Source organism: Cricetulus griseus, chromosome X, assembly GCF_003668045.3.
Source record: "Cricetulus griseus strain 17A/GY chromosome X, alternate assembly CriGri-PICRH-1.0, whole genome shotgun sequence".
NCBI lineage: Eukaryota > Metazoa > Chordata > Mammalia > Rodentia > Cricetidae > Cricetulus > Cricetulus griseus.
Window position 1 is genome coordinate 103950238 of NC_048604.1, and position 12962 is coordinate 103963199.

Below are 12962 nucleotides of genomic sequence, written 5' to 3' on the forward strand. Positions count from 1 at the left end.
TCTCAAAACTACCCACATTGGCTATATATAAGATCAAACTCTTGCTTTGGTATTGCTTAATTGTATTTATGTGTCTTCAATTTTGACTATTGTATATCCTGTAACAGATTATGTATGATAATCAATATGACATATTCACAGAGACGACAAAACAATTAAAATCACTGCACTTATATTACACCATGAGATATATAGTAAGCAAAAAAAATCTATAGAATGTTCTAGAATATGCACAAGCGGGTTTCTGTGCTTTTTTGCCATCACTTTTTCATGGGGACAGCCCTCCCTTCAATACCTAAGGAAAATCCTAACCAAACGAAACAGAATAAGAGAATCCATATTTTTATACAGTATTGAGAAATGAAAGTTATAGTCACTGAATGATTTTTCATAGTGAACAAGTTTTAAGTAAATATTGAATTTGATATGTTGTGAAATATTTTTTAGGAACTGTTTAGAAAGAACTCAGCAAATCAAATGAGAGAACATATCTGTCCCGTTCTAGGTGAAATTCAGTTTTATATAGGCCAATTATAATATATACTTATAATATGTAACCTTTATTAATTTTTCAAAACTACAAACTGGAATCCAACTATAAAAATTTTAAATTCAAATACACATTCAAATTATACAGCATCATTTCTCCCTCTGCCCTGTTATCAATATTAGCCCAATTATAAGAAATTCCTTGTAAAATAAATCCTATCTGGGGGGCAAAAAACAGCTACATCTTTGCGCTTACATTGTGCCAAAGGCTGAGGAAACATCTTCAGTAATTTTATGTGTATTGTAATGTATGTGTACCTTACTTCAGCAATTTGAAGTGTTACAACTGCAAAACCACCTTTGACCAGCAGGTGGCAGTTTGCTTCAGTATTTTCTGATTTTTTTTCACATCAGAAGGGACAGTGTATTATATACAAAGATATATATATATATATATATATATATATATATATATATATATATATATATATATATCATGCTACTCTTTTACTCTTTATTTTCATGTTGGCAATGAAATTTTTCAGTGGTGTTTCTTAAAGTTCTATCTTGTGCCATGATGAATAAAAAGTTAAGCAAAGATTTGGTCCCAGCTTTTTTAAATCTAATGAAGGAACTCACACTCCATTCCAGATAGATAACTTCACTATTCACAAGTTCAAGTATATTTCATGTTGGCAATTCCATAAGACACACATACAATTAGAGAGGTGTTTTTAAAATAACAAGTAGTTTGGAGACATCACGTCTATAATAATCTGTTGCAATTAAAGCCTGGTTTTCTGGTCACTGATAAAAGTGATTTCATACCTGACTAAAACCTCATGCCTCTTTGGCAGGTGTTGAAAGTTGTGTCTGCTCCATAGGTCTCAGATGCCCGATTGGTTCTAGATACGGGGTGTAGTGGTTTGTCCTTGGGAGCAAGTTGAATAATCTTTGGGCTCAGTCACTCTGATATTGGCTCAGAACACACAAGTTTTGTCAGTTATTCCTTACAGACCCCACTCAAACCAAAGCTACATGTAAGACTCACAGCAAAGGCTATTTGATTGGAGTACTCAAGTGGCTTTTCTGTGCCATTCACCTTTAGCCCAATCCCTTGAATTTACCAGGGCCTGACAAACTTTCTCCTCTCATGAACTTCCTGATACCTTGGACCTCCGTCTCACCATGTTTATTCTGTCAAAATTGTGTTACTTAAACTTTTTAAATCAAATGAGCTCTCTCTCTCTCTCTCTCTCTCTCTCTCTCTCTCTCTCTCTCTGTGTGTGTGTGTGTGTGTGTGTGTGTGTGTGTGTGTGTGTGTGTGTGATAGCCATCAGTTACTAAATCTGAATTTGACAGTGTAGAAAACAGCTTGGCCGGGCATTGGAGGCGCATGCCTTTAATTCCAGAACTCGGGAGGCAGAGGCAGTTGGATCTCTGTGAGTTCGAGGCCAGCCTGGTCTCCAGAGCAAGTACCAGGATAGACTCCAAAGCTACACAGAGAAACTCTGTCTCAAAAAACCAAAAAAGAAAGGAAAAGGAAAGGAAAGAAAACAGCTTGATATTCATGTTCCCTGTTTCTTTCCCCATTTATGCTCTGTGCACACATCTTTCACTTCTTTGGCGAGAGTTTGTTTCTTTGATAACTTTATCTCAGTACAAATATGCCACTTTTAAAACACACATGAAACCCCTGAATATGGCTCAGTGGACAAAGTTCCAGAGCCCACACAAAAGCTGGACACAGTAGCACAGATGTCTATAACCTAGTGTTCCTGCAGGAGATGAGTGGTACAAACAGGAGAATCCCTGAAAGAACATGGGCCAGTTAATCTGTCCTATACAGGAGTGAATGACAGGAGAGACCCTATCTCCGACAAGGTGGATGGCAAGGACTGACACCCAAGGTGGTCGGTCCTCTGACCTTGTTATATACACCGTGAACTGCACAACTCCCCAACACACACACCACATACACCATACACACAAATCTTTTAAAACACATGAGACCCCAAAACCTGTGTAGAAATTGAGGTCATTTTTAACACTGTATAACATTAGATACGATGCCTGACCAAAAAAATGTTAAATTGGACAAAAACACTTTGATTAGGATGTTGAAGTCACTCTTTTCTCATGAGGAAAGTGATCCTAGGGGCAAGAAGAAAGCTGCCATGCACCACAGATGCCTCCATGTCTATGAATACTCAATCACTTTGTTTTTGTGTCTCTGGCAAAGGGGCCAGAATGGTGATGATAGAAATAGTCAAATACACATTGGTCTTGATCCCACTAAGTAGCTATTAACATATGTTTGTTGTGAGTTTTGATGGCAAAAAACCATCTGATGCCAACGGGGGGGGGGGTGCAAATCGAGGAAATTTATAAATAAATCCAGCTTGCTTCTTTTCTTATGCACATTTTAATACACATCTGTTTGGCAGAAAAACAGTACTGGGATTGAATATAAAGAGATACTAGAACAAAGTGGAGGCCTGTGCTGTCTGCTGGTCTGATAAGCAAATGGCAGGAGGTAGATTTTACTGAACTAAGAAGAACGGATTTGTCTGCAGAAGAGTCACACAGAGATGAAAACAGGATGTCTTGACTGGACAGAATTGTAAAACAGTAGTAAGTGTTCTTCAGGACAAAAAGCCAACTACCTACACACCAAAGGAAAGTTCTTATCAAGGATGGCAGCCTAGAGATTCTGAACTGGCATTCAGGATCCCTACCTAACACAACCCTCAGTCCGCCAAGGGACAGAAGGGTCATTCAACCAATATTCAGTTAGCTCAATCCAGCTAACATTCCTTTAGTCTACAGAGACTAACCCATCCTAGTTTGCTGCAGCTGTGTTATGCTAGCAATAGAAGGTCCCAAACACAAGCACAAGCCCTTGCTCTTTCCTATCTGGATGGAGCCAGAGGATATAGGACACTTGATCCTGGTACTTCTCAAGTACAAATACCAAATAAGATACAGTGTCTACTCAATTTGAAGACTTAACAACATATCACATGTTAGTCTCAGTATGTCCCACATAAAATCTGAGGTCTGCTTGTTCTCAAGTAATGGTTCATCCCCTGAAGATTTTATGGGATATATTTACATTGAAAAGAAAGTCCATGTGTTTCTGACATAAATTTGCTAAATCTGGCAACCCTAATCTCTAGCCTTAATATCACACCTAGCTCCCAAAGCCCTGCTTGAAAGTTTCAATGAATGTCCCACAGTGCCTCAACAGTTCTGAATGGCCAGCTCTGTGTCTCTACTGCTACCCTGAACTCCAATTTCACTTTTTTTTTTTGTTTTTTGAGACAGGGTTTCTCTGTAGCTTTGGAGCCTATCCTGGCACTCGCTCTGGAGACCAGGCTGGCTGGCCTCGAACTCACAGAGATGCGCCTTCCTCTGCCTCCTGAGGGCTGGGATTAAAGGCGTTCGCCACCAACGCCCGGCTGGACCAATTTCACTTTGTATCACCCCACATATTTGGCTAGGGAGCTTCTTCCCTCTGTGTACCCGAAGCCTCATCTAGTATATTTGCCATGTTTCTCATCAATGCGGCAAAATCCTCGACAGACACAATGTAAGGAAGAAAAGACTTATTTGAGTTTATGATTTCAGTGGACACACTCCATGGTGATGGGAAGGCAAGGTGGACAGAGCAATCTGAAGAATATGTGACAGAATGCCTCACACCTTGGCATCAGTGTTGGAAACGCTGGCACCCTACTAGCTTCCCCTCCTTTATTCTGTCCAGGTCTCTAGGTTCCTGACCTGGTGGCACTCACATTCAGGGTAGGTCTTTCCTGTGCGTTCAATCAATTCTCGTGCCGCCAGAGACATACCCAGAAGTGTGCCTAACCATCTTTTAGAGCAGTGGCTCTCCACCTTCCTAATGTTGTGACCCTTTAATACAGTTCCTCATGTGATGGTAACCCCCAAACACAAAATTATTTTTGTTGCGACTTCATAACTATCATTTTACCTAGTTATGAATTGTAAATATCTGACACGCAGGATATCTGATATGTGAACCCCGTGAAAGGGTCATTCACCCTCCCCAAAAGGGTCTCACCCCATAGGTTGAGAGCCGCTGTCCTTGGTTACTCTAAATCCAGTTAAACACTCCTGTTTCCCTTGGTATTGATTATATCTTTCAACTAGTCAAGTTGATAGTGAAAGTACCCCAATCTTATTTTCCTTCTGGTGGATATGCATCCTGTAGATTTATCCTTATTGTCATATTCTGATTCTTTTTTGTTTGTTTTTCAAGAAGGTTTCTCTGTGAAACAGCCCTGGTTGTCCTGGAACTTGCTCTGTAGACCAGTAAATCAGGCTAGCCTCAAACTCATAGAGATCTGCCTGCTTCTGCCTCCCGAGTGCTGGGATTAAAGTTGAGCACCACCACTGCCCAGCATCTTATCCTGATTCTTATCCCCTCCCTCTTGGAACTGTGCCAGCCTGACATCTCTCCATACCCTCTTACCTCCCCACTACCACCATTTATAGTTCTGACAAAGGCAGTCTCTGCCAGTGAGGACTCACCTTCTCTGGTCTATAGACAACAATCTACTCCACGACAACAGCACCCTCTGTAACGAGTCCTTTTCTGTCCTGTCAGCCAGCTCCCAAATGATGGCAAGAAGTCTTTTTCTTAATTATGAAAGCTTAGCCTTAGCTTAAGCTTGTTCCTAACTAGTTTTGAAATTAAATTACCCCATATCTTTTAATCTATGTTCTTTTACATGACTCAGTTACCTTTACTCTCTGCCCATCCTGCTTCCTCTGTGATTGGCTAACGACTCCGCCTTTCTTCTGCCCCCTGAGTCCTCTCTGTCCCTGGAAGTCCCACCTAACCTTTTCCTGCCTAACTATGGGCCACTCAGCTTTTTATTACACTAATCACAGCAACACATTTTTACACAACGTACAAATGTCCCACACCAACCGTCCACAGTTCAGTGTCAATCATCTGCAGCCTCTTACCACCTCTTTGCAGTGTAGAAAACCATACTCTAGTTATGTACAGGAAATCCCCTATTTCTGTGTACAGGACACAATGTCACATTTCTGTTCCAAAGGCCTCAGATACTCTTCCTCATCTGCCCTATTCAGTTATGCATCATTTTCTGAACAAAATTAGCTTAAAATTTCTCTTTACACAAATAGCGATAGAAGTTCCTTCTGGCTCTTTGCCCGGGATTCAGGTACCTTGAGAAGCATCACTATCCATTAGCATTACTGTCTGTAGCTTTATCTGAAGGCTCTTTACCTCAGGATGGGGGCTTTGTGTGTTTTGTATATTTTAGACCAGGCAGAGAGATATGACACCTATGTGGGATATGTTTAATAACTGCATTTTGAACAGAGGCATGTTACTTTTTATCAAGTCTCTTGCCATATGCAATGGGAAGACATTCTTGCAAATGCAGATGAGGGTGCAGTTTCCAAAAAAAAGTTTTTCGAAGGAACTGACAAGCATGGAGAGACCAGTGTTTAAGCATCACTGCCTTATGAAGACTCTTGACGTCCTATCTCTGTATTTTATGGGACGGTGAAAGAGAGCAACCCGTGGTGTTGCTCTATTCCTGATTGGAATAATAAGGAATAGTGAGATAGCTAAATGGGGAACTCCATCTACACAGCTATGGATAAGTTATCAACACTGAAATGAGAGTTTCTGGTGGTGCAGCTGTTTGGGGGGGTCACCTATTCCTATAAATAATCCCTCAGCCATGCCTGTAGGCTCAGTAAACTCTGGTTCACAGCAGAGTCTGGCCTTCAGTGGAATTGCACTTTCATTTGACTTTCATTTCATTTCATTTCATTTCAGGGACTTATATGGAGGGGATAGACATTTGTTTACATGTCCTCAAGAACAGAGTTCCCTGTAACAGATAGAATGACTTGCCAATAAGCCAGCATCAACTTCAGATTTTCTTTTACTTCAAAGAAGCATGGCAGCACTGTGATCACTTCAGTAGATCAAATGATTGGTTGATAATTTCATCTAATGGTCTATACTAGGGCTAATTGGTTACCAATTTCAGTCCCAGGCTCCTGGGAAATCTAGATACACCTTCAAGGATATCTCAGTCAAGGCAAAAGTCATTCTTGTGAGCAGAAGATGTTGGTAAGTCACACAAACCCAAAATATACATATACATATACATACATACATACATACATACATACATACATACATACATACATATCCCATCCCACTTATATCCATCCAGTCTTCTTCCTCCAGTTTCTAACCTTGTTGCGATAAATCTTTTTGCCAAATGTCGCCTGAGCCCCACCGCCTCTTGTGAGCGTTACTCCAGCCGCCTGCCGGAGTTAGGCCCAAATGAATACACAGAAACTTGTATTAGGTTCAAAGCTTCTTGGCCAATGACTAGGATTCTCATCTGTTAGCTCAGTCTCAATTATCATACATCTATTCATTTTATACGACTTATCTTATCAGACGCCTTATTGGCGCTCCTCCTTGCCGGTGGCTCACATCCTGCCGCTGGAGGAGGCGAACGGAAAAAGGGGCCCTTCCTGTTTCTCCTTCGCTTAAATATGAGTCTCCTTGCTATGTCACTTCTTGCTTGGATCAGCACTTCTCTACTACATTTCCCAGAATCCTCTTTGACTCCTAGTCCCATCTACTTGCTGTCTCATTGGCCAAACAGTATTTTATTTAACAATCAATAAGATAAACACACACAGTACATCCCCCATCATAGCCTTGCCATATTTTAGCCTTCTTACTTTGGAATCCCAGTTTCTCTATTAATTTTAATGTGTGGTTTTCTTCCTGATACAGCCCGTGGTTTGTATCTGTTTAAAATCCCATAACCTCTAGCATTATGGGATTCTTAAATAATACTTTTATTGATGTTTTCAGAGTTTCATACAATGTATTTTGATAATATTCACCTTCCCCAAATACTGCCATAACCAGCCTCTCCATACTCCATTTCTACCCAACTTTGAAATTACTTCCTTTTCTGTTTTTGTTTCCCCAGCAAGTCCAGTTTGTGTTGCAATTAGTCTTGGGACAGGGGCCTGATCTTGTGTGTGGTCAGCTTACCAGGGCTCTGACTCTTTCTACCTACAGCCATCAAATGCTGGGGGTGGGATCCATGCCAACCTTCCCCACTCTATTCTTGGATTTTGTCTTTCTGGAGCCTTTTCAGGTCTTGTGCATGCTGTCATAATCATTGTGAATTCATGTGTTTAACTTCCCTGTTGTGTTTGAGAAAAACTTTCCTTGATTTTCTTCACCACCCTTGGCTCCTACAATCTTTCTGTTCCCTATTTTGAAAAGATCCCTCATCATTGTGGAAAGGGGAATGATATGTAGGTTGCATTTAGGGCTCAGACCTCCACGGTCCCTTATTCTCAGCACAGGGATCAGTTGAAGGTCTCTGTGTTAATTGCCATCTATTGCATTGAAAAGCTTCTCTGAGGGGGGTGAAAAGATGTTTCATCTATGGGTACACCATAAATTATTAGGGGTCATGTTAATACTATGTCCATTTAGCAGAATTATAATATTGGGTTTGTCCCTAGAGTAGCTATTCTCAACCTGTGGGTCACGACCCTTGGGGGAGGGGCGTCAAACAGTCCTTTCACAGGGATCAACTAAGATTATCAGAAAACACAGATATTTACAATTTGATTCATAACAGTAGCAAAATTACAGTTATGAAGTAGCAATGAAATAATTTTAGGGTTGGGGTCACCACAACACAAGGAACTGTATTAAAGGGTCAGCATTAGGAAGGTTGAGGACTGTTGTCCTAGAGCCTATGACCTATCTAGCCACAAGTTCTTGGCCCCTTTAATAGTATCAGATGTGAGCTCTATCTCATGGACATGGCCTGAGCTCCAGTCAGAATGTGGCTGCTTATTCCCATATCCGTGCCACTATTGTACTGGGGAGTTACCTTGTCAAGGTTATGGAACTTTTGAGAGGTGGCTAGGTTATGATGCTAGAGGACACTCTGGTTTTCCTTTGCTTCTTCTATATTTGAGAATCATAGAACTGTCACCCATGAAACAGAAGACTCTTACCAGCCACTGAATCATACCTGCCTTGATCTCCTACTGACGGCCTCCAGAACTAGCAAAGCTCAATGTCTATGGTATGAAGTTCCCCCACTCATGGTGCTTGGTTATAGTAGCCTGAACAGACTAACACATTCACCTAGTTCAGGGACTAACGTGCAGTGTTAAAACTGAGCCACAAAATGGTAACTCCCTTACTCCTAAAAGACTTTACCTAAAATGACCTCAGGAGTCTTGCAGAAACAAAGTCTTCGATGAGTAAAGACTGACAAACAAGAATAGGAGCCTCAGGGATCTTTAAGAGGAATAAGAGTGTGAACAATTAAAGGACAGATCAGAATCATCCTTAAGTGTCACCCAGTTATAATCAACAGCTTCTTAACTTGAAACTTCACTTCCCTTGCTACCAACCAAATGGGACCAATTTGAGCATGACTGTCAGTTTGTCAGTTGGTCTTCATTGAAGTGGACTTTCCCTCTCATTTTTTTATCCTTATCACATGGTCAAGGGTGTCCCAGGCTGATCTGAACCTTGATATGTAACTAAGGATGACCTTAATTGATCTTTCTGCTCCCACCTCCCATGTGAAGGGATTATAGGCTTGTAACACTATCCCAAAAATTATGCAGTTCTGGGCACTGAACCTAGGGCTTCATCCAGGTTAAGCAAGCACACTCCCAACTGAGCCCTAGCCTTAGTTCAAAGCTCTTCTTTTCTGCAACCAGGAGCTATGGTGTTGGTTCCTATACAGTTGGGGAGTGAACTTTCTCTGGGTGTGGGCTGATCAGTGAGATGCAAGTCTGAACCCTCAGATGTCCCATTAGGGGTGGGGGCAAAGCTGCCTTGTTTCCACACAGTGGAGATTAATCTATTCCATTAGAGGGTAAATCAAAGTAGGAGTGGATTAAGAAAGTTTTTTTTCTTGTGGGAAGGAAACATGGCAAATCTGTTTCCAGGGACTGCTTGATCTCAAATCATTGTAATATCCATGGGGAGGCAAGCCATTGAGCTTCTACCTCCAGGTGCTTTGTGGGTCTTACCTCTGTTACCTCCCACCAAAAGAATTCCATCCCTCTTACACAAGAGCTGGTTATCCTGTTTGTATAGATACAGAAGGCGGGGCACACCTAGCTAGGCAGAAGTTTGAAGCTTGCCAGGGACCAGCACTGGTTCACAGTATCATAGCTGAACCAAGTATTCCAACTAACACACTGGAGCATTCAGAAGGGGCAGTGCTTAGATGCCAGAACTGGACACTGAAGAATATTCCCCATCATTGTGTCAAAGTATTATAGCCTGGATTGTGTTGTCCTCCCCCAAGATGGTCTTGTACTACTAACACACTGGGATCTATAAATGGAAACTTACCTGGAAATCAGGTCTTCGAATATGATAAAGTTAGGAGGAGGTCGTTTTGAAGAGGCTTTATTCCACTAGAACTCATATCCTAATAAAAAGGGTAATTGAAGTACACAAAGGGGGGGTGTTGTTGAGAGCATATGAGGGGAGAGAGAGGGAGGGGAGAGAGAGGGAGGGAGTTAGTGAGCAAGTGAAAGAGGGGGTGGGAAGGAAATAGTGCAAATGAATAGTCAAGCACTAGAGGAGGGGGAGAGAGAGAATGTAAATGAACAAGTGAGCACAAGACACACACACACACACACAGAGAGAGAGAGAGAGAGAGAGAGAGAGAGAGAGAGAGAGAGAGAGAGAGAGAGAGAATGAGAACAAACACATGAAGACAGGTGTTAGCCTTCCACAAGCCAAGGAATATCTGGAAGCTAAGAGCAGGATATGGATCAAATCCTCTGCTAGAGGGAACATGACCCTTGGTCTTCTACTTTTGGCCTCCAGAATTGTGAGAATAAATTTCTGTTGTTACAGCTGCTCCGTCTGTGTCATTTGGTTATAGCTACCCAGCAAACTAAGATGGTGAGCAAAGGTCATGTATCAGAGACAACTCAGAGCAAGAGCAAACATCTCACCTGCTCAAGAGAGTGGCCACCACCACTTCACATAGAAGCAGCACAGAGTACAAGAGCTTTCTCAATAGGTCTGGGGCACTGCCTTCACCCCCACTGTAATCACCTACAAAAGTCATGGGAGATGAACTTTCCAAGGAAAAGTTTTTGTTATTAGAACAAAACTTGGTCAAATGAAGCACCATTCAGAACTGAGAACAAGAGGTGCTTCAGGGAAGAAATGGTCAACAAGCAAGATGGGAAACTGGTATTTACATTTAACTTTTCCTTTCACACCTCCTACTTAGAACTTTGGCCCAAGACTGTGGCACTATGTAGCAACTAGAAACACAGTAGCAAAGTTGGTAGTAGGTGGAAGCCCAATAGATGCCAGGGGCAAATGAGATCCACCTGTTGCCTGGACCAATAGCATCAGTATCCCCTGGCAGCTTGTTAGGAAGGTAAATTCCCAGCTGTTCCATGCCTCCAAGAAGAAGGACCCTGGGTGGGAGCCCAGGCACCTGCATTTTAACAAGCCTTCCAAGGAATTCTGATCTACAAAAGGTTGAGAACAGCCTGGCTGAGGAAAGTACACAAGGAAGAGAGATGGGAGAGGCAGCAAAATCTCAAATTCCCTCGTGTACTACTTTTTAAAAATAATTTCATGCCACACTTCAAAAACAGCTAAAGTCAAATTATGAAATGATTATACATTGATTTTATCTGAAAACCCATGAACAGCATCATGCACCAGTTCTGCAAGGAGCAAAGGCCACTGGCTCTTGTGGGTGATGCATGGCAGCAATCATTTATTCCTTACATGACACATATACACAATATACCATCTACTATTCCGGTTCACTTTTGTAGCAGGGATTTTTATGGGGAAAAAAAACTGCAAAGCTGTGAAAGAATTGAATTTCTCTGAGTATTTTCCCAGTCCTGTCCAGCTTCATGGCAGCATTCTTGGTGGTCCTCTAGTTGGTTTTACTTAATTTCTATTTATGAAGTTGGTTTGTGTTTATATTGTTACATTTTAGATTAGGAAATTAAGCTTAATCATGCTTGCCCAGTGGGACGTGCATAACCAAATATCTCCTTATGTCTATGTATCATTAAAAGGATATTCCTTTAGCCATTTTAAATAACATGAGGTTGCTTAGATTGAGCATCTATATATCCACCTGGCAATACTTAGAATTGACACAAAATCAGAAGAGCCTCCTGATCTTGCCAGATTCTTCCTGTGGAGTGTTTCGGCACCTTGACTTCTAGCCTAGCTTGACTTCTCCCTTTATTTGTCCTGTCAGCTGTGGGGATGGCCGGTACTGGGCTCTCTGCACCAAGGGCTATGCATTCAAGATAACACCTCACAGAACTTATGAAACAACTCTGTCTGCTCATTTTGTAGCCATGAAAACTGAGGCCCAGAGACAGAAATGTCACAGAGCAAGTAACGAGAGCACTCAAACAAGCCACCAGCCTTCAGGGTATGCCCTCTTACTCACAATGAACCTCAAACTTATAGCAACACAAATGATTGAACATGGTTTTGACAGTCATGACAAGGTTTAGACAGGAAATAAATAGAGTGTTTCACTTTCAATAGGAAGCAGTAACTCTCCTAGAAGGTAAACACATCAGGGACCAAAGAAATTGATAATTGCCTTGGTTTCCATTCCTGTTGCTGTGATAAATAGGCCAATAAAAGCAACTTGATAAAGGGTTTTAGCTTACAGTTCATGCTGTTGAAGTTAAAAAGGCAAGAGCCTGAAGCAGCTGATTACCTTATGCAAATAATCCAGAAACAGAGATGTATGCAGTTGCTAGCATTCAGCTAACTTTCTCCATTTTACAAAGTTCAGGATACCAATGGAGCAACGTGCAGCCCACGATGGGTGCATATTCCCACCTCAATTAATGTAATTAAGACGGTCCCCCACAGGCATGCCTAGCCATTTTCCCAGGTGATTCTGAATTCTGTCAACTTGGACTACACTAATCACCACAGTAACTAAATATATTGAAAAGTACTTATGCATATCCCTAACCCCATTAGTACCCTGGTGAATTCTTTAAGAATTCTGTAATACCATGATTTTGTTTACAGACTGAGCTCTGAAAAATAGAATTTCTATAGGTAGGGGATACATCTTTTGCAATTTTGTATCCTGAGTGTGATGCAGAGTGTACATCAACATCACATAAATGACAGCTAGTGAATTGGTAGGAATACTAAATGCTAATATGCAACCTAATTTGAGCCTACCTTATTTGTTACTACTTTGCCTGACATTCATTAGGATGTCCTGATTTTCAATGATGCCATTTCCACGGATAAAAGATGTTTAAATATTGGAGAAAATCCAAAATAAATTTCAAGTTCTATACAAACTATCAGAGCACACAGTTCTACCCCCTAGACAGACTTAAGTGTAATC